The sequence below is a fragment of the Gopherus evgoodei genome, chromosome 6, assembly GCF_007399415.2.
Source record: "Gopherus evgoodei ecotype Sinaloan lineage chromosome 6, rGopEvg1_v1.p, whole genome shotgun sequence".
NCBI lineage: Eukaryota > Metazoa > Chordata > Testudines > Testudinidae > Gopherus > Gopherus evgoodei.
This window is the reverse complement of record NC_044327.1, coordinates 12,800-31,244: the sequence shown is the minus strand read 5'-3', so window position 1 is coordinate 31,244 and position 18,445 is coordinate 12,800. Positions and strand designations below refer to the sequence as shown.

At 50.0% G+C, this 18,445-nt stretch overlaps 2 non-coding genes across 2 annotated transcripts; both read left to right on the top strand.

Moving 5' to 3' along the window:
- Positions 1-15,746: 15,746 nt before the first annotated feature.
- Positions 15,747-15,828, top strand: TRNAS-AGA. The gene has a single exon. It is a non-coding gene; the product is annotated as a tRNA-Ser (tRNA).
- A 1,788-nt stretch (positions 15,829-17,616) lies between these two features.
- TRNAV-UAC lies at positions 17,617-17,689 on the top strand. Its single transcript has one exon. It is a non-coding gene; the product is annotated as a tRNA-Val (tRNA).
- Positions 17,690-18,445: the final 756 nt, after the last annotated feature.

The following is an 18,445-nucleotide window of genomic DNA, read 5'->3' as shown; positions in this document are numbered from 1 at the left end:
GAACTATCCACAGTGACTCCAAAATCTCTTTTTGAGTGGTAACAGCTAATTTAGACCCCATCATTTTATGTGTATTTGATATTATCTTTTCCAATGTGCATTACTTTGCATTTATCAACATTGAAATTCATCTGTTTGGTAACTGGGGAAAATCATAAATGCGCCTCAGGGCAGGTGGCAGAGTTATTTACCAGAACATGAGATCTCTTGTGGTGAGTGATGGGAAGTTCATTTATCCCAGGAAGAGAGGAGGGATCAGGGCTGGGGTGAGCTGTACATCACCAACAGGAGGGACACTTCTCCCCAAAACCTCATCAACTTGCACTGAGCCAAATCCCCCCATCTCTGCAGCCCACATTTCACCTCCTTCCTCCTCATCCCTCCCAGGAGCTAGAAAGGATCCCTGGTCACTGTGACATCCAGACAGCCCGTGGGCAGGGGCTCTGGGCTAACACAGACTGACCCTCTCCTGCCCAGCTGTCTCCTGCATCCTAAGGGCATCATGTCACCCCCGTGTCTGACCCTGCCCTCTCCCTGGGCTCCAGTGGGTATGGGTCCCTGGTTGAGGCTGGCAGGGGGGCCCTGCATTCACCAGGTCATTCTTATGCCAGGCAAACCTCAGTGGCGGGGGGCTCTGGGCTCCTACCAGCAGCTCCTCACTTTGTCACTCTTTCTAGGCTTTGGCTGCTTCTCTCTCTTTTCCCAGAGGGGCCAGATGCTTTTGTGGTTCCTCCTGGAAGAAGCAGGGGAGGGAGGGTTAGAAACTGCTGCAAACAGCCTCCCAGCTGCCAGATTTCAGGTCCCGTCCTGCCCTGCAGACGCCTGTGAAGGGTCCCTGGGACTCAGACTGAGAGGAGATGGAGAAACAGGGAGCAGCTTTTCCAGAGGAAACGAAGGGCCCCAGGCTGCAGCGACAGGGGTGCAGCCCAACCCCCAGGTCCCCGGGGCCTCACCCACACCCGAAGCAGCCAACTTCAGACAGTCCCCCACTTTCCCCAGCTCCAGCCCCCAAAGCTACCGCAGGGTCAGCTGTGAACATGGAGCCCCCCAAACATCCCCAACCCCCAGCCCTGACCCCTCTAGCACACCCCGAACTCCCAGCAGTCCCACAGTCCCCATCCCTGACGCCCCCAGCACACTCCAAACTCCCAGCAGCCCCACAGTCCCCGTCCACAGCCCTGACCCCCCCAGTACACCCCAAACTCCCAGCTCCCAGCAGCCCCACAGTCCTCTCCAGCCCTGACCCCCCAGCACACCCCAAACTCCCAGCAGCCCCACAGTCTCCATCCACAGCTGCTACCCCTACCCCATCCTGGCTCTGACACCCCTGATCCCCCCCCAGGCTCCCCGGCCCAGCCTGGGCTCCGAGCTCTGCAGCCGAGCCGCGCTCCGGGCCCCTCCTGCAGCTCCCGACCCAGCCACTCCTGGGCTCCGTCTCCCCGGCCCCGCAGCAGGGGCTGCTCCGCCTCCCCGGCCCGGGCCACTGGTCCCCCGCAGTCCCGCTCCAGTTTTGGGGAACTCGGGGACCCCCCCGGGCAGGGGGCGAACCAGGCAGCTGGGCCTGGCCCCTCCCGGCAGGAGCGTGTCCCTCCATGCGTGTCCCTGCCCGTCCCACGAGCTGCAGGGCTGGAGCAGCTTCCGGGCTGCGCTCCCGGCCCCGGCCATGGCCCTGCTGCCGGCACTAAGGGGTGGGAGCCGGTGGGGGGGGGCAGGAAGGAGCTCCTTCCCGGGTCTGGCCCTGCCCCCGGGCCCCACGCAGGGGGGTTGGGACACGTGGGGAAGCGGGGACCCGCCTCAGCCCGGAGGGGGCAGGAGAGGGACTGGGTCTCCCCAGGGGAAAAGCAGGGGCAGGGGCTGGTGCTGCTGAACCATCAGCCCAAGGAGCCCCCGGCTGAGAATGCAGCGAGCACGTGTCAGTTCAGCGCTGGAGCTGGGACCCAGCACGTGTCAATCACCTGCCTCTAAAGTGTCTAAATCCCCTGGGCACCGCTCGCCAGGACACAGCTTGGGAGCTGCACTGCGAACACATCCTGCAGGATGCCCCTGCTCCCCCCACAGCCAAGTGGTGCAGCAGGAGCGAGCTGGGCCCATAACCCAGAGGTGTATGGACTGAAACCATCCTCTGCTAGCTCGGGTTTTATTACAGCCCTGGCAATAATCCATCTGCCTGCCTGTGTTCTGCACAGAAAAGAAGAACAAATTCTCTCCCTGTTCATACTTCCAGGGTGGTTAAAGGAAGGAATAAAGCCCCAGCAGAGCCCTGCCCCACAGAGTCCTATCCTGGAAGGCAAGAGATGTGCAGTGACTGGGGCTCCAGCTCAGGGTTGCCAGGTTTATATAACTTTTGGTGATGCCCAGAAAGGGACCAAGTCCTGCCTGTTCCCCTCTCCCCACCCCCCAGCTCTGCCTAAGGCTCTGGGAGGGAATTTGGGTGCATGAGATGCAGGTTCTCGGCTGGAACAGGGGGTTGGGGTGCAGAAGATGCAGGGGGCAGACTCAGGGAGGGAGTTTGGGTGTGGGCTCTGGGCTGGAGCAGGGGGTTGGGGTGCAGGGGGGCAGTGGCAAACTCAGGGAGGGAGTTTGGGTGCACGTAGGGTGCAGGATCTGGGCTGGGGCAGAGTGTTGGGGTGTAGCACCTATCTTGGGCAGCTCCTGAAAGTGACTCACAGCAACTTCTATGTGGAGGAGGCCGGAGGGATCTCCTGGGGCCACTGCCCACAGGCACCACCCTGCAGCTCCCATTGCCGCAGTTCTAATGGCAGAGTTGGTGCTTGGGGCAGGAGCAGCGTGTGAGAGACACACCCCGCAGGGACGTGCCAGCTGCTTCTGGCAGTGGTGCGCCGTGCAGAGCGAGGGTGGGCAGGAATCCACTTTAGCCCCACTGTGCTGCCGGTAGTGGTGGCTGGAGCCCCCAGGGCCAGCTGATCTGACTGTCTGAGAGGGAAGCCACTGGAGTGCACCCCTCATGCATTCCTCATGCACCCCTCATGAGCACTTCTGGGGAGTCTGTTTGGGGCTCCTGGAGTAGGCGGCAGAGAGGTGCAGCCTCACCACCAAGTCTGTTTCCCTGGAGGAGAGAGAGGGCTGCAGGGTGATCTCCCACCTCTGTGCATCCAGGAGCCTCTGCTCCCCTCTACCATGCTGGAGCCTCCACATTTATTTATTGGCAAATAAAATTTGCAGAATTTAAAATATTATGCACAGAATTTTTATTTTTTTGGTGCAGAATCTCCTCAGGAGTGAAACCAAGTCAGAGAACCTCCTTGGATTGTCCCTGCTTGGTTAACCACTCAGCCACCACACCAATTCACAGAGAGTGCCAAGCCCTACTGCTATGTGGGGGTGGGGCCTGAGGTCGGGTCACACAAATTCAGACTGTGCGCTCCCCCAGCTATAACCCACTGCTGATTTCCCATTTAGGACAATAGCCATTACTGACAAGGTTTGTCCGTGTTCTTTTCTTTATCTCATGCTGCTAGTTAGAAGGATCAGTATGGATTTCTTTTTTCAAAAATACATAACCCCCTAAACCTGCTTTTAGCAATCAGAATAATTTAGTGTCACCTTATTTTTGCCTGCCTCAGTACAAAAGAAGAGGCTTTTGTGGGTTTCCTGACTCAGAGGATGAAAATGAACGTGTGTCGGGCCTCACTGCTGTGAATCGTTGTCGAGCGGAACCCATTGTTGGCACTGATAGTGTAGACACAGCCTCAGAATCGGTGCTGGCGAGGGGAAGTATTGCCTCTAGAGACACCCAGGAGTGGTGTGGGATTGTCCCAGGTTACTGGGTGGGGGCTCGAGCGGGCTCTGTGTTGTGTTGTTATAAAGGATCCCCAAGATATTGAACCCTGGGCCATGTTGCTGCCGACTGCAACTGGCAGAAGGGTCACAGAAAGAAGCGGGGGCGGAGGGAGAAGCACCAGTGAATTTATGCGATTATTCAGTGAGGCAGAGGCCTGGCAGAAGGAACTACCTGTGCAAACCCCCTTGGCAGAGAGGGGGATCTGGGATGTTCTCGGCACTTGTGATACAGCCCAGGGATGGGGCAGTAAATGGAGCGGGGAAGATTTGTGAGCTGGGAACTACTCTCCCCAGGTATTTCCCCTGCAGGCCTGTTTCAGTGTCTCTCTTTGCGCTTTCCCTGTGTAACCCAGTGGTTCTCAGACTTTTTGAACTGGTGACCCCTTGCACAAAGCAAGGTGCCGAATGCGACCCCCCCCCATCAATTCAAAACACATTTTTTCATATTTAACTTTATTTTAAATGCTTAATTTATAACCCCGGGGGCACATGCTCTCCTGGAGCTGGATCAGCTGCTCCTGAGAGGAGCCATAGCCGGGGGGGGGGGGTCAGTGGGGCCAGCAGCACTGGCAGCCACAGACACAGGGGGGCAGAGATGGGCTGAGGAGGGGCCGCTTGAGGAGAGTCACTTCCCTGCTTGCCCCCAGTGCTCCCCCTGCCGCTTCCCCCATCCCCTGGGGCCTGTCTTAATTCAGACAGACCCTCTCCTGTCATATCCCCAGAACATCTGTGATTGCAATAGCGGGGGGCAGTTTTTCGTTGAGGCACTGAGCTTTGCCAGGGGGTTGGTGGTTTTTTTCTTCCCTCACCCTGGAGTAAACTCAGCTCTTTATTGTATCCTTGATGTTTCATGGAATAACAACAGCAGCATGAAGAAAGAGGTGGGCACCGCGGGTCTCAGGGGAGGGCAGAGAGGTGCAAGCGGTGGGCTGGGTGTGGGTGGCAGGCAGGACGGGTGTCATGGGAGGGGCAGAGAGCTGTGGGTGGTGGGCAGTGCAGGTCAGGGGAGGGGCAGAGAGGCGTGAGTGGCAGGCAGGATGTATGTAACAGGAGGGGCAGAGAGCTGTGGGTGATGGGCAGTGCAGGTCAGGGGAGGGGCAGAGAGGCGTGAGTGGCAGGCAGGATGGGTGTCACAGGAGGGGCAGAGAGGTGTGGGTGGTGGACAGGACAGGGGACAAAGAGGTGTGGGTGGTGGGCAGAGCAGGTCTCAGGGGAGGGGCAGAGAGGTGCAAGCGGTGGGCGGGGCTGAGCTGCGCAGGGGAGGGGAGGGGCAGAGAGGTGTGAGTGGCAGGCAGGATGGGTGTCACAGGAGGGGCAGAGAGGCGTGGGTGGTGGACAGGACAGGGGACAAAGAGGTGTGGGTGGTGGGCAGAGCAGGTCTCAGGGGGGGGCAGACAGGTGTGGGTGGTGAGCAGACTTTGGGGCAGAGGGTGTAGAGGCACGACCAGCAGGCAAGGAGGTCTCAGGGGAGGAGAGGAGTGAGCAAGAGGCAGACTAGCTTCTAGGGAGCTTCCAGCACTCATGCCCAGTCTCCCCACATGCAAGAGTCATGGGCCACCTGTTCTCTGGGTCTTCACTAACCAAGCCCCTTCCCAAGCTGTGTTGCTGGGAGAAGCCCTCCTGTTCACACAGCGCTATCTGCATCAGGATTAAGTTGATATAACTGCATTGCTCGAGAGGGTGTGAATTTTTTACACTCTTGTGTAATGTAGTTACATCCACCAAATTTTGTAGTGTAGACCTGCCCAAAGAATCACTCACACAAAGCTTGGGAGTAAAACGTCACCTGCTCCTCTGCTTTACAGAATCCAAACACAAGCAAAGCTTGTTAGGCCCCTGTGGGGGTTGGCAGATAGTCAGGTGTGGGCAGACAGGATGTTGTAGCTAACAGCAGGCACCATGGCTTAGCTGGTTAAAGCACCTATTTAGCAAACAGGAGATTCTGGGTTCAACTCCAGTGGTGCCTTGGGGAATGGCTTTTGGAGCACCTTGCATTGGCTACTGTCAGAAAACAAAATTCGGAGCTAGATGGACCAATGGTCTATCCCAGTGTGATTATTCCTATGCCTTAAATTACACTCACAGGCACTGATAACAGAGTTCCTGAAAGTTTAGATGTTAAGAGCTGATAGGTCAGTGGTCCAGTCCCCTCAAGGATGACCCCCTCCCTCTGGGGCAGGGGCAGGGGCAGGTCTGGGCTCTCACACCAAATGCTCATTGTGGCTGCCAGAATCTGTGGGTAGCTCATTTAGGTTACATCCAGGGTTGAGACCTACTTTGTGCACTGTGTCTAGGAATGAAAATCCTAAACCGCCCTTTGAAATAACGAATGCAGCAGGACGTGATTCTGTCACTGCCCCAAAGCAGACAGACCAATGGAGAACTGCCATGAGTCCAGAGTAATACTCCTCTGGGGTTTTACCATTTCCACTTGCTAAACTCCCGCCCAACCTTCTGGGCTCCTAGAGCAGGGTACTGAGCCTGAGCCGAGACATGTATACTGCAACTTTACTCCAGACCTAGCTGCATGATCCTGATTAATCCGACATGGGCCAGCTGAGGGTGTTTCTTTGCAGTGGAGACGTAGCCTAATGTTATGTCTACACTGTGATTAAAACAGCCAGGGCACCTGTCTGAAAGCCCGGGTCAGCTGACTCAGGGCTATGGGGCTTGGGCTGTGCCAGACTATAAAATTACAGTACAGACATAGGGGCTTGAGCCCAACCTCTGAGACCCCACGAGGGCTGAGGGTTTCTGAACCCAGGCTTAAGTGTGAACACAAATATCTGCATAACAGTTTTTAGCCCCACATCTTTAGCTCCATGAGTCCAAGTCAGATGACCCAGGCCAGCCATGCTGCCATCTTTATCCCAGGAGAGATGGACTCTAAGGGTACGTCTCCATTGCAATGGAAGCCAGGTGTGGCACACTGTGCTCAAAGCAGCACCCTGGAAGCCCCATATTCACCACTCTCATATAATGATGACATGGTTTGTACAAAGTCTGCCTGGTGAGGTATGATGTCAAAAGTCTTAATCTGTTGAACATTAATATCACGGATTGTATGTGCTAGCATTGGTTGGGAAGTTATGAAGTTTTGCTATGTGTGCATTACTGAGATATGTTATGAGGTTGGGAAATGCCCCCCACAAGCTTTGACAATGGAGGAGCCAGACTCGCTGCTGGCCCATTGAAGGTATCCACACTCCCAAGGACTATCCCAGAAACCGTGTACAATGCAGACTTCTCCGAGATAGCACGGAGACAATGGACACTGCTAGACTCAGTCGTAGCAAAGGTATTTCCTAGCAAGTTGGAAGAAACTATGAAAGGGGGATAGAGACATTATGACTTGGCCTCTCTCCCCCACAACTCAATACCTGTAAACACAGCTGGAGGACAAACACTGAACTGAGATAAATCAGAAGAGAATAATAATAATACATTCAAATCAAAGTCCCCAAACAGACTAGTATTGGTTTTTCAGCAGAAAATTTTCAGTTTGAGAGATTTTGTTTTCTCAGTCAGACTTTGCCAAGGGAAGCAGGGAGAAAATGTCTGAGTTGCCTCCTTCAGAACAGCATGGCCTAGACACTAGCTCTGGTTCACGGTTGTGGCCTTGCTCAAGATGGGGATCTTTTAACTATTTGGGAAGGTCCCAGGCTGTTTGGGGAAGATGATGAGGATGTTACCGTTTGAGATAAAAACTAAGAAATACAGGACAAGAGAAAATTTTTTTTAGAAATCTGGGATTTAGACATTTAATTTAAAGCAAGGAGGGGGTTCTGAGTTTCTGAGAAGGTTTTTGTTTGCAAGAAGTAATATTGTTGGATCTGTTATTGTACCAAAGGGGGATATGGTTGTCTATAAAGGAGGGGTGAAAACTAAATGCATTTGATAAGGATAGGATCCGAACCCATGCATGCAGAGCATAATGGATTAGCAATCCATCACCATAACCACTTGACCACCTCATCTGAACTGTTAAAAAAAGGGACAGAAGGAAAAATCGAAGGGCAGCAGTGATAAGGACAATTTGGAGTTTTTAAATACTAAGCGGAAGCAGGGGCTTGCTTCCTAGAATGAACATCTAGTGAGGAGCTGGGGGAAAGACTTCAGGAACAGATCGTGTTTGCATAGACACCACTGCTCTGCCTAGCTATGCAGCATGATGGGGCCACTTCCCCAAAATGATCAGTTTTGGATGGTGGTAGGTTACAAATCACCTTAGCCCTGAGTGGAATGAAATGTTTTTATCCTTCCTGCATGAGTGAAAGGCAGCAGAACATACCTAGTCCGTTCTGATGGAGGGGTAGGTAGGTGAGGAATAGCTTTTATTGGACTGCATAGAAGCAATTGAGGACGTCACCCTAAACCAGTGGTCCCCAAACATTGCACACTGTGTCCTCTTATCCATGGCTGTGGGCCCTCGGAAGCCACGGTCGAGAACCAGGGCTGGGAGGGGGGCTGTGGTATGCTGGGGAGAGGGGTGCAGACACAGGTAAGGGGGTCGCAGCTGGGCCAGGGGCTCAGGCTCAGGCTGAGGGTAGGGTGGGCGAAGAGCTGGGACAGAGTGGGGCTGAGTGGGGCTCCCTCCCTGCTCTCCATGGGGGCTGGCTCAACCCTGAGGTGCCTCCATGAACATTCCTCTGTGCCCCCCTAGGAGGCATGCCCCACATTTTGGGAATCACAGCCCTAAACTGACCCCTAATCATTAAGCAGAGGCTAGTGATGCTGTCAGGGTCTCTTTCCCACTTTGAACTTTAGTGTCCAGAAAGTGAGGACCTGCATGTACCCCTCTAAATTAATTCCTAGCTTGGATCTGATAGCGCTGCCACCAACCAGAGATTGCAGTGTCTGGTGCACTCCTTGTCCCCCCAAAACCTTCCCTGGGGAGACTAAGACCCAACCCCCCTGGGTCTTAAAACAAAGGGAAATAAACAATCCCCCTACTTTCTCCTCCCAGAATTTTCCCTCCTTGGGTTACCCTGAGAGATACTGTGATTCAAACTCCTTGAATCTTAAAACAGAGAAGAAATTCACCTTCCCCCCTTCTCTTCCCCTCCCAGACTCTCCCTGAGAGAGAGACACTAATCCCAACTCCTTGGATCCTAACACAGAGAGAAATTAACCTTTCCCTCTCCCTTCCCCCTCCCAGACTTTTCCTGAGAAGTACCTGATCCAAACTCCTTGGATCCTAAAACAGAGAGAAATTAAGCTTTTCCTCCCCCTTCTCTCCTTTCCCCTCCCAATCCCTGGTGAGTTCAGACCCACTCCCCTTGGGTCTTACACAGGAATAAAAAAATCAATCAGGTTCTTAAAAGAAAGAATTTTTACTTTTTCTTTCTTTTAATCAAATAAAGAAAAAGTAAAAATTATCTCTGTAAAATCAAGATGGAAAAATGTTTACAGGGTCTCAGCTTCACCTAGACCAGAGGGACTCCCTCTCCCAGCCTAAGTATAAGTTACAGCAAACAAAGGTGAAATATCCTTCCAGCAAAATACACATTTGCAAATAAAGAAAACAAACATAAATCTAATCCGCTTTCTATCTATTACTTACTATCTGGAACCTGAGAGACGGTTTCAGTAAGATTAGAGAAATCTGGTTACATGTCTGGCTTCTCTTAATCCGAAGAGAGAACAAAGAACAGAACAAAAAGCACAAAACAAAGACTTCCCTCCACCAAGATTTGAAAGTATCTTGTCTCTCAATTGCTCCTCTGGTCAGGTGTCAGCCAGGTTCACTGAGCTTGTTAACCCTTTACAGGTAAAGGAGACATTAACCCTTAACTATCTGTTTATGACAGATGCCAAAGCCTAGGGACAGGGAGCTTTGCCAGAGTGGAGCCTGCAGGTCACATGCTGGGGGTCTGACACAGGCTCAGTGCTCTGGAACAGCTCTGAACCAAACACAGGCAGAGTCCTCACCAGTGTGACACTGCTCAAGGGATGCTGTCACTGGGGGAAACCTCCTTGCCTTCAGCATGTCCTGGGACTGACCTTGGACCTTTCAGCACCCCTGTTCCATGCCAGGAGCTTCCTGTAGTGAGTCACCTTAGCAGGACACCTGGGAAAGCCTTACACCCCTCCCCAAGAAGTCATGCACTCCCAACTTCCACAATCACCAGTGACTCTCAGCCAGCATTGTAAAACAGAAGGTTTATTAGTTCTCCGGAATACAGCCTGGGAAAGTTCTTTGTTAGCACAGGAAGTAGGAAGATTCAGCAAAGTCCATCTTCATGAGACCCAAAACTCAGAGCCTGGGCTCTCCCCTTGAGTCCCAAAACCAGCAGACTCCTTGCTTCCAACAGCCCAGCTCAGCCAGGCCCTTTTGTCCCTCTTCTGTCCTTGGTTCTCTTTCCCTGGCAACTTGGTCACCTGGCCTCCACCTCTTTCTTTGTTCTCTGAAGGACGTAAACCACACCGTGTAGAGGTCAAGCAGAGGAGTTTATTGCACACAGCGCTGGCGGAGTGTCACCTTGCTATTAGGCTCAGAGGCACTGTCAATTAATTGATTGCAACAGAATATATAGATTTTCCATGGGTGGGGGAAAGTGACGGGGTAGGCAGTTCCGCACCCCAACTTAGGTTTTGCAGCAGGACAAGATAAACATATTAGCCAATAGTTAACAGGTTACATAATGTCTCCGCCCATGGTCTCAAGTTAGCAAGTTAACATTTAATGAATACTTTGATAAAATGTTAGTAGTATAAAATATATATGTTGAATTCTGATTTGGGGTCCATCAGAATGGAGCAACTCCTTTGATTGTCCACCAGGTACATTCCTAGGGGTTAAAGCAAAGAAACAGTGAAAGTATATGGCAATAAAGATTGTTTTTTGTGTGTCTTAAGGCAGGCATTGGTTCCTTGGAGGGGAGGTGGAAGGATGTCATATCTTATACTGACATGTGCCAACTTCTCATAAACTCAAGGTTGGATTTGTGGGAAGAATGTCTCCCTACAGAAGAGACTAACACAATAGGAACAGGGATTCTTTGTTCAATCTGAAACTCTGAATAAGACACAATTCTTTAGTTCTCAGCTCCAACACCTGGCAACTTGCTGACCAGGCCTATCTTAGCAAGCATGGCTTTCTGTTTACCCCATCTTTCTCTTAGCTGATCACAATTTGCTAGGCCTCTGATCCCTTGACCATGCTCTGGACTTTGGGTCTGGAAAAGAGCTGGCACAATCCATAGACCAGGTTGTTATATAAACTGCATATGGATTTTAACCCTTCACATCCAGTAATGGCAAAGATCTTGGTTCAGGCTTATAGCAGTCATGGAATAAACTGCAGGTTGAAATCAAGTCTCTGGAATATATCCACAGCTGGGATGGGTCATTCAGTCCTTTGTAGAGAGCTTCAGTTTGTAGAAAAGTCCCTCCAGAGGTATGAAGCAGGATTGAAAACAAGGTGGAGGCGAGGCCTCAGCATTTTATAGTCTTTGCCATGTAGTCTTCGCTTTCTTTGTCCCAAGGACACTTTATCCAGCATGTGACATAGAAAAACCTTAGAGTTCTGTCCATAGGCAGGTCCCTGCATACCTTGCTGAGTCACAAGGCATATCTGCCTTCTCTCAATGGGTCGATTTTATAGCTGATGGTCCTTAATGGGCCATCAAGCAGGCTAGGCAGAACTGACACCAACTTGTCTGGGGTGTTCCCTGTAAGCAGAGCACAAGTTTGAAATATGAGCAGCATAGAGCCAATATTTATAACGTCTACTACAAAAAATGATACACATCTAGAGATAGCATAATTCTAATCAACCAATCATAACCTCTCCACAGACCCCTTAAACGACAACCTTTCTACAATATTGGCTGCAAATATATGTCAGTGGTCGTAATGGTGATCTATACAGTTACAGATTATGTCAATAACGTCACAGGAGGTGACACGGCATCAGTGAGACTGATACTGGAATACTGCCTCCAGTTTTGGTGTCCTCATTTGAAAAAGATGTTGTGAAATTGGAGCTGAGGCAGCAAAGAGCCATCAAATGTTCTGAGGGCTGGAGAAAAATGCCTTCTAGTGAGCTTGCTGAAAGAGCTCGACCTGTTTAGCTTATCAAAAGAAGACTGAAAGGTGACTTCAGTGATGTGTTGAAGGGCCTTAATGGAGAGAAAATATTGGGTATTAAAAGGCTCCTTGAATCTAGCAGAGAAAGGCATAACAAGCCCCAATGGCTGGAAGGTGAAAAGAGACAAATTCATATTACAAATAAGGCACAAAAATTCAACAGCGAGGATGTTTCACCACAGGAACAAGCTACCAAGGAAAGTGGTGGATTCACCATCTCTTGATGTCATTTAATGAAGACTAGATGCCTTTCTGGAATGTGTTTGCCCCAGAAGTAGCTATTGTGTCATACAGGAGGCCTGTGATATGCAGGGGGTCAGATTAGATGCTCTAATGATCTCTTCTGGCCATAAAGTTGACTAATTTCTGAAAAACGGAGTGTAGCATTGGGATCAGAGTCTGATGTTTTACTGTCTAGCCGGCTTGCTTCCTAGAATGAACGCTCCTTGAGTGGGGTGACCACAGGAGTAGCTCAAACCTCCAAAGTTCCTGGCCAGGGGCAGGACATTAGCACAGCAAGGGAGGGATGTGGCAGTGACATCACAAAGGCCTTTTGCAGGACCTCAGACTATTGGTCAAAGGTGATGGGGAGGTGGTGACCTCACAGAGAGATGCTGACATCAGCCAGGCAGGACAGGGGCGAGGGGCCAAGGAAACCTCAGAGACCCCTGTGGCTTTGCTTCAGCAAGTCTCTTTCTCAAGGTCTCTCTTTGAGGACTGAGAAAGTATTCGGGTTCACGTATGTGAGTGCCAGGAGGAACTTCTTTCGAGTTTTCTCCTTCCCTTTTCCTGATTTTACTAGAAAACAGCCGTCCCTGTTTAGAAGGTAAGAGCCTCCTCGAGAAAAGGGGTGTCCTGGGCATGTCACAGTTCGGATGCCAGTGGCCCCCCACACTGTAACGAAGTTCCCGCCACCCTGCTCTGTGTTCGCAGTGCGGGAGAGAGCAGCATTCCACGGCAGTGATTTGCTCCTGGCTGCCAGAGCAGAGCAGCAGGCTCAGCTGTCAGAACTTCCCAGAGCAATGAAAGGGGAGGGCCCATGGCTCTGTAGCAGGAATGCAGGGCAGGCGAGTTCATGGCGGCCATTGTGGGATACTGGAGGAGGCCAGTTATGGTGATATAATGAACAGCAGCGTCTACTCTGTCACTTCAAGTTTGCTGCAAAAAGCTCTAGACCTCTCATCAAAGCTGTTTTATTTTGTCAGCAAAACAGGGCAGTTTTGTCGCCAGACGTGGCATTGCAGTGTGTACACCAGCCACAAGCTGCCGACTGAGGTAGCGTTGTGTGTTTTTCACACACCTGAGCAATATAATTCTGCTGAAACAACTTTGTAGTGCAGACCTGGCCAAAGATTCACTAACACACAACTTGTAAGGAAAACGTCACCTGCTCCTCTGCTTTGCAGAATCCAAACACAAGCAAAGCTTGTCAGGCCCCAGTGGTGATGGCAGGGAGTCAGGTGTGGGCAGACACTGTATTTCAACCACCCACACGTGCCATGGCTTAGCTGGCTAAAGCAGCTGCTTCATAAACAAGAGATTTTGGGTTCAACTCCTAGTGGTGCCCTGTTGATTGGTTGTTAGGGCACCTGCTATTGGCTACTGTCAGAAGACAAGATTCAGACCTAGATAGACCTTTGGTCTAGCCCAGTGTGGTTTTTCTTATGGTTTAAATAACACTCACAGGCACTGATAACAGAGTTACTGAAAGTTTGGGAGTGGGTAGGTCAGTGGTCCAGTCCCCACACACGTGACCCCTTCCCTCTGGGACAGGGGAAGGTCTGAGCTCTCACACCAAATGCTCATTGTGGCTGCCAGAATCTGTGAGCAGCTTGTTTAGTTTACGCCAAAGGTTGAGTCCTGCTTTGTGCACCATGTGTGAGAATGAAAATCCTAAACCACCCTTTGAAATAACAAATGCAGCAGGACGTGTTCTTGTCCCTGCCCCAAAGCAGACAGACCAATGGAGAAATACCGTCGAGTCCAAGGCAATACTCCACTGCCATTTTACCTTTTTTGCTTGCTAAACTCCTTATCTCCCTGGCCCAGGTTGTCCTCTGCCTCAGCTGCTGCTCCCGGCCTGCTCTAGAGTCAAACATGCAGGGACCCCAGGGGAACAGAGGCTGGGACAGGGCAGCAGCCTGGGCTGGGCTGGGAAGATGCTGGGAGTTCTGGTTCCCTGAGAACTGGCCCGGCTCCCTTCTCAACAGCGAACAAATCAATTCCACGTCCCCTCCCCAGAAAAATCAGCCTGGAGCCAAGGGCAGCAGGGGACGATTCCCTGTAGTTCCCGCCGAGGCAGGAGAGAACCCAGCGTGTTTCTAGCAGAGCTTATGGAACTGAGGTGGGGAAACCAGCCTTTAATAACAGGCAGTTCCAGTTTAAGCTAAGTGTTTTTAACAATTTCTACAACATTAAAAAACCCTTCCATCGTAGTGTCACCACCCATAAAATTGCTTCAGCCTTATAGGTTCCTAAGTGCACAACTAAACATCTCTTCAAATCCAAGGGAGTGGAGATCAGTCAATGTTCAGAGTCATCCCACATAAAAGAACCATGTTGTGGTACATACTGGCCCCACCATGTGGTCGTCGCCTTTCCCTCCTCTCTGTTAAAAGTTTTAGTATTTTGCACAGAAACTTTCTTCCCTCAGGAGACACCTGGGAACCAGGGCTGCCAGCCAGACAAACACCTTTAAGAGGAGGCGTCATCTGTCAAAAAATGATCTCCCTCCTTCAGTTCAGTGACACCCTGAAATGTTACTTATCAGGGCAGAGCCGGAGGACTGAAAGCAGCTACATCAAGCCTCTGTGTAGCTAGCAGGAGTGAACACAAACACTCCCTTGTATCTGAAGAGATGTTTAGTTTTACCCTTGGCAAACTACAAGGCTAAAGGGAAAGGTGATGGTGGTGTCAGATATAAAGAGTGAAACATGAAACAATCATCATAGTTATGCCCATAGCAACTGTAAATATTTCTAAATTCTTCTTATTATCATCAGTGTATTATTTTCTCTGTCATCTAGACATTGACTAGATCTTGACCAAGAAATTTGGATCTTGACAAAATAATCAACTACCCCTCGTTAAGGTAATGGACTTGACGCCCACTTGGGTGTCTCCACGCAGGTTCAAGTACTAACAACAGTGGCACCTTACAGCCATAGCTTTTAATCAGGGCAATACATTGATACAAATTCCTGTTAAATCATTTCTCAGCCAGAGTCAATCGCCCACATTCCTTAGGGCATTGGGCCACCATGTGGACGTTTCATTTCCCTCCTCAATTTCACATAGAGGCACAATTTCCTTTGCACAGATCCAATAACAGTAAAACCTCCCTGTGTCTCTGGTCTGAGCCAGGGCATTCGATTCCAGTGAACCCTTCTCTCCTGCAATGGCGATGGTCAGACAGAGGGGACGTGGCCACCTTCACCTCTGACAGTGAGATATTGGCTCAGCTCTTTCTTTCTGCTGCTGTTGTTAGTCCATTAAACATCAGGGATGGAATGCAAGGCTGAGCTCACACACCAATCCCCTGAAACATTTCAGTGCCCCAGAGAAATCCTGCCCCCGGCTATTGGAATGATATGGTGGAGATTCGAATAGGAAAGGGACTGTCTGAATTGTCAGTGTGGGGAATGAACAACAATCTATAGCAATGTCGTTAGCCACAAACACACTCTCATCGTGCTCCAGCTGGAAGGGAAATGGGCAGGAACTCTTGTTGTTCACCATGGACACACTTACACCAATGCACAGCCGTGAGTGTGCTGGGGGAGCTGGTCTGAGCAATTTGAAGTGACAATTCTGTGAGAACAGAATCATTGTGTAGTGCAGTAATTGTTCATCAGGTAGTTGTGGCCGAGTGGTTAAGGCGATGGACTAGAAATCCATTGGGGTCTCCCCACGCAGGTTCAAATCCTGTCAACTACGGAAGTGTTAGTGTATTGTCATTGCTGCTGTATTAGTGCCTGAGCATCCATGGAGCCAGATCTGGTCTCCCTCTGAGGCTGGCTATTGTTAAAATACTGCTGTAGCACTGTGGAGTATACAGTTGCTACAGGGACCACAAGGGTTTTCCATCCCTGTAATAGCTGCATTGGCAAAACAATCTTTCCTTTCATTTAGCACTATCTAACCATGGCTTAGGTCAGCTTAATTATACTGGTTCTGGGGGGTTTCACACCCTGAAAGACGTACTTGTTACAGGGTTTATCCCATCACCCTCCCATTCCCTGGACCTTCTCACGTGACCAGAGAGCAGCAATGCATGAAGCTCAAAGGTGCAAACAATTCAATGTTTATTGGGGTAAACTTCCAGCAAGCAATGATTCCAGTTTCCTTCCTCAGTATCCCCCTTCCCAGCTCTGACACCACAGAGGCTTGTCTGTGCCCTTGTTCCTATTCCCCCCACCCCTTAGCAAAGCATAATTCCAGTTCCCCTACCCCCATTCCCATTCCAATTCCCCGCTTACTTCCTGATTGACTGCAGACTATAATAACACTTGAGTTCTGCTTAGCTCTAGCTTAACCAATCATTTTACTGAAATATAACTAACCAATCTTAACATATTGTAACACGATTATCTAACCAATTATACCTCACCACCTTAATTGGTTTACACCCAACAAATTAATTATACAGCAGACAGAAACAGTCACAGCACCAGACAGAGATTATACAGACAAGCAATAGGAAAGAGGGGACTACAGTGACAGAACAACAAAGAAATGAAGATTTCACCCCCCAGCTATTGACCAATGAGTTGTTCCCAGATAGGATGCTATCCTGGTAGAGGTTGTGGGTGCTGGTTGCTTAACTGTCTGGCAGGCAAGGCAGGATTTTGAGGTTCAACATTACTTTCTCAGAATGCCAGCACCCATCTTTTGTTCTCTTAAAACATGAACAGGGAGATTACAACACCTCAGAACTCATGGAGCTCCAGGAAACGTGTAACTTTAGGTCCGGGTGAGTGTGTCTAAAAATCAGCTATGCTGTAGAAGGTCTCTAGGAGTTGAAAGAGATGTGCCATCTTGACCTTCCTAAAGAATTCATCAAGTATTAATGAAAACTAGGGTTAATAAGTCAAGATCTTTGTAGCACTAGGCTGGTGGACTGGTCTAAAGTACTAGTTTTAAGATTCTTTCTTCCTATCTTTTGGGTGTTCTGGTCTCTGCACAGAGATGTGGTTTTAAATCCCACTCCTGACATGACCATTTAATTCTATCTGGAGAAAATGGCCTCACTTCAATCTCCTTTGGAACAATAGAGCGTCATTTGCTTAGCTTTTCTATTCCAGTAGTTGTGAGAGAAGCTCCAAACCAGGGGGAAACAGTGCCTGTTCTCTTGACCCACCAATTTTTGGCTTCCTTCATTCCAAACCACTATCTCAGATATATCCATATTTCCCACACTATTGTGTTAGCGTTCTTTGCTTTTATGAAACTTTAGGGTCATCATTTAATTGCCACACAACTGTACTTATGAAGTAAAGCGAAACACAATATTTTTTGGATATTCTTGCAGAAGAGTTTTGTTTTCTGACCTGGAATTGAACAGGGGCTACCCGAGGGGAACAATGCTACTCCCTTTTCTTGGCTCATTCAAAAAAACATAAGTTCTTGATGCCCTTTGGTTTCTCTGTTCTTCAAAGGGAAATAAGCTGGTGTAGCAGCTACTGAGAAAGCCTTAGAAAAGGGCCTCAAAATTGACAGCAGTTGATTTCTGTAGTGTAGTGATTATCACATTTGCCTTACATGCAAAAGGTGTCTGGTTCAAAACCAGGCAGAAACAATGCTACTTTCCTTCCTTTGGCCTTTTATCACTCCAAGTCCATTCTCAACTACATCTGTAGCTTCTATGCTTTCTTCCTCATTATTTTTTTTCCTTTCATGGAGCTTTAAATTCAAAAGAAGAGGCTTAGCCAGCATTTTGAGGGAAGGAACAGACCATCATTTGGGAGACTGCCAGTTACATAACAAATCTGAGCGTAGAAGAATCCCAACCCATTGTTCTGCATATTTAGCTCCCAGCCAGCAGTTTTTCCCTTGCCGTTTTTTTTTTTTGAGCTAACCTTGAGTCCAGGGCACACACACTCTCTCTGCCCCACACATTGACTCTGGCCCTGCTGAAAAGTGACCCCTAAGAACCAGCAACCTGCACGAGAGCATGACTGGGGGGAAAGGGTTTCCCATGAAGCTTATAAGCCACTGGATGCATTGGCAAGAGGCAGCTCTGAGTGTAACAGTCAGCAGAAAAGGTCTAGTTTGGGGATGTGGCTCAGTGGTACTGTGCCTGCTTTGCATGTATAAGGCCCTGGGTTCACTCCCGTTCACCCCTGCTGCTTTGCTCGTGGCCCAGCCAGTCTCCCTGCACAAGTTTCAGTCCTGAGCAGTGAGGGCAAAGTACCAATCGCATGGAAGCTCTGTGGGGGTTTCTGCTCCTAAAGCACCACGGTGACTCTACGATTCCCATCCACTGAGCTGCTTGATGAGGAAGGACTGGAGAGCAGGGTCCCATCAGCACAGAGGGAGGGACAAGGACGTGGAG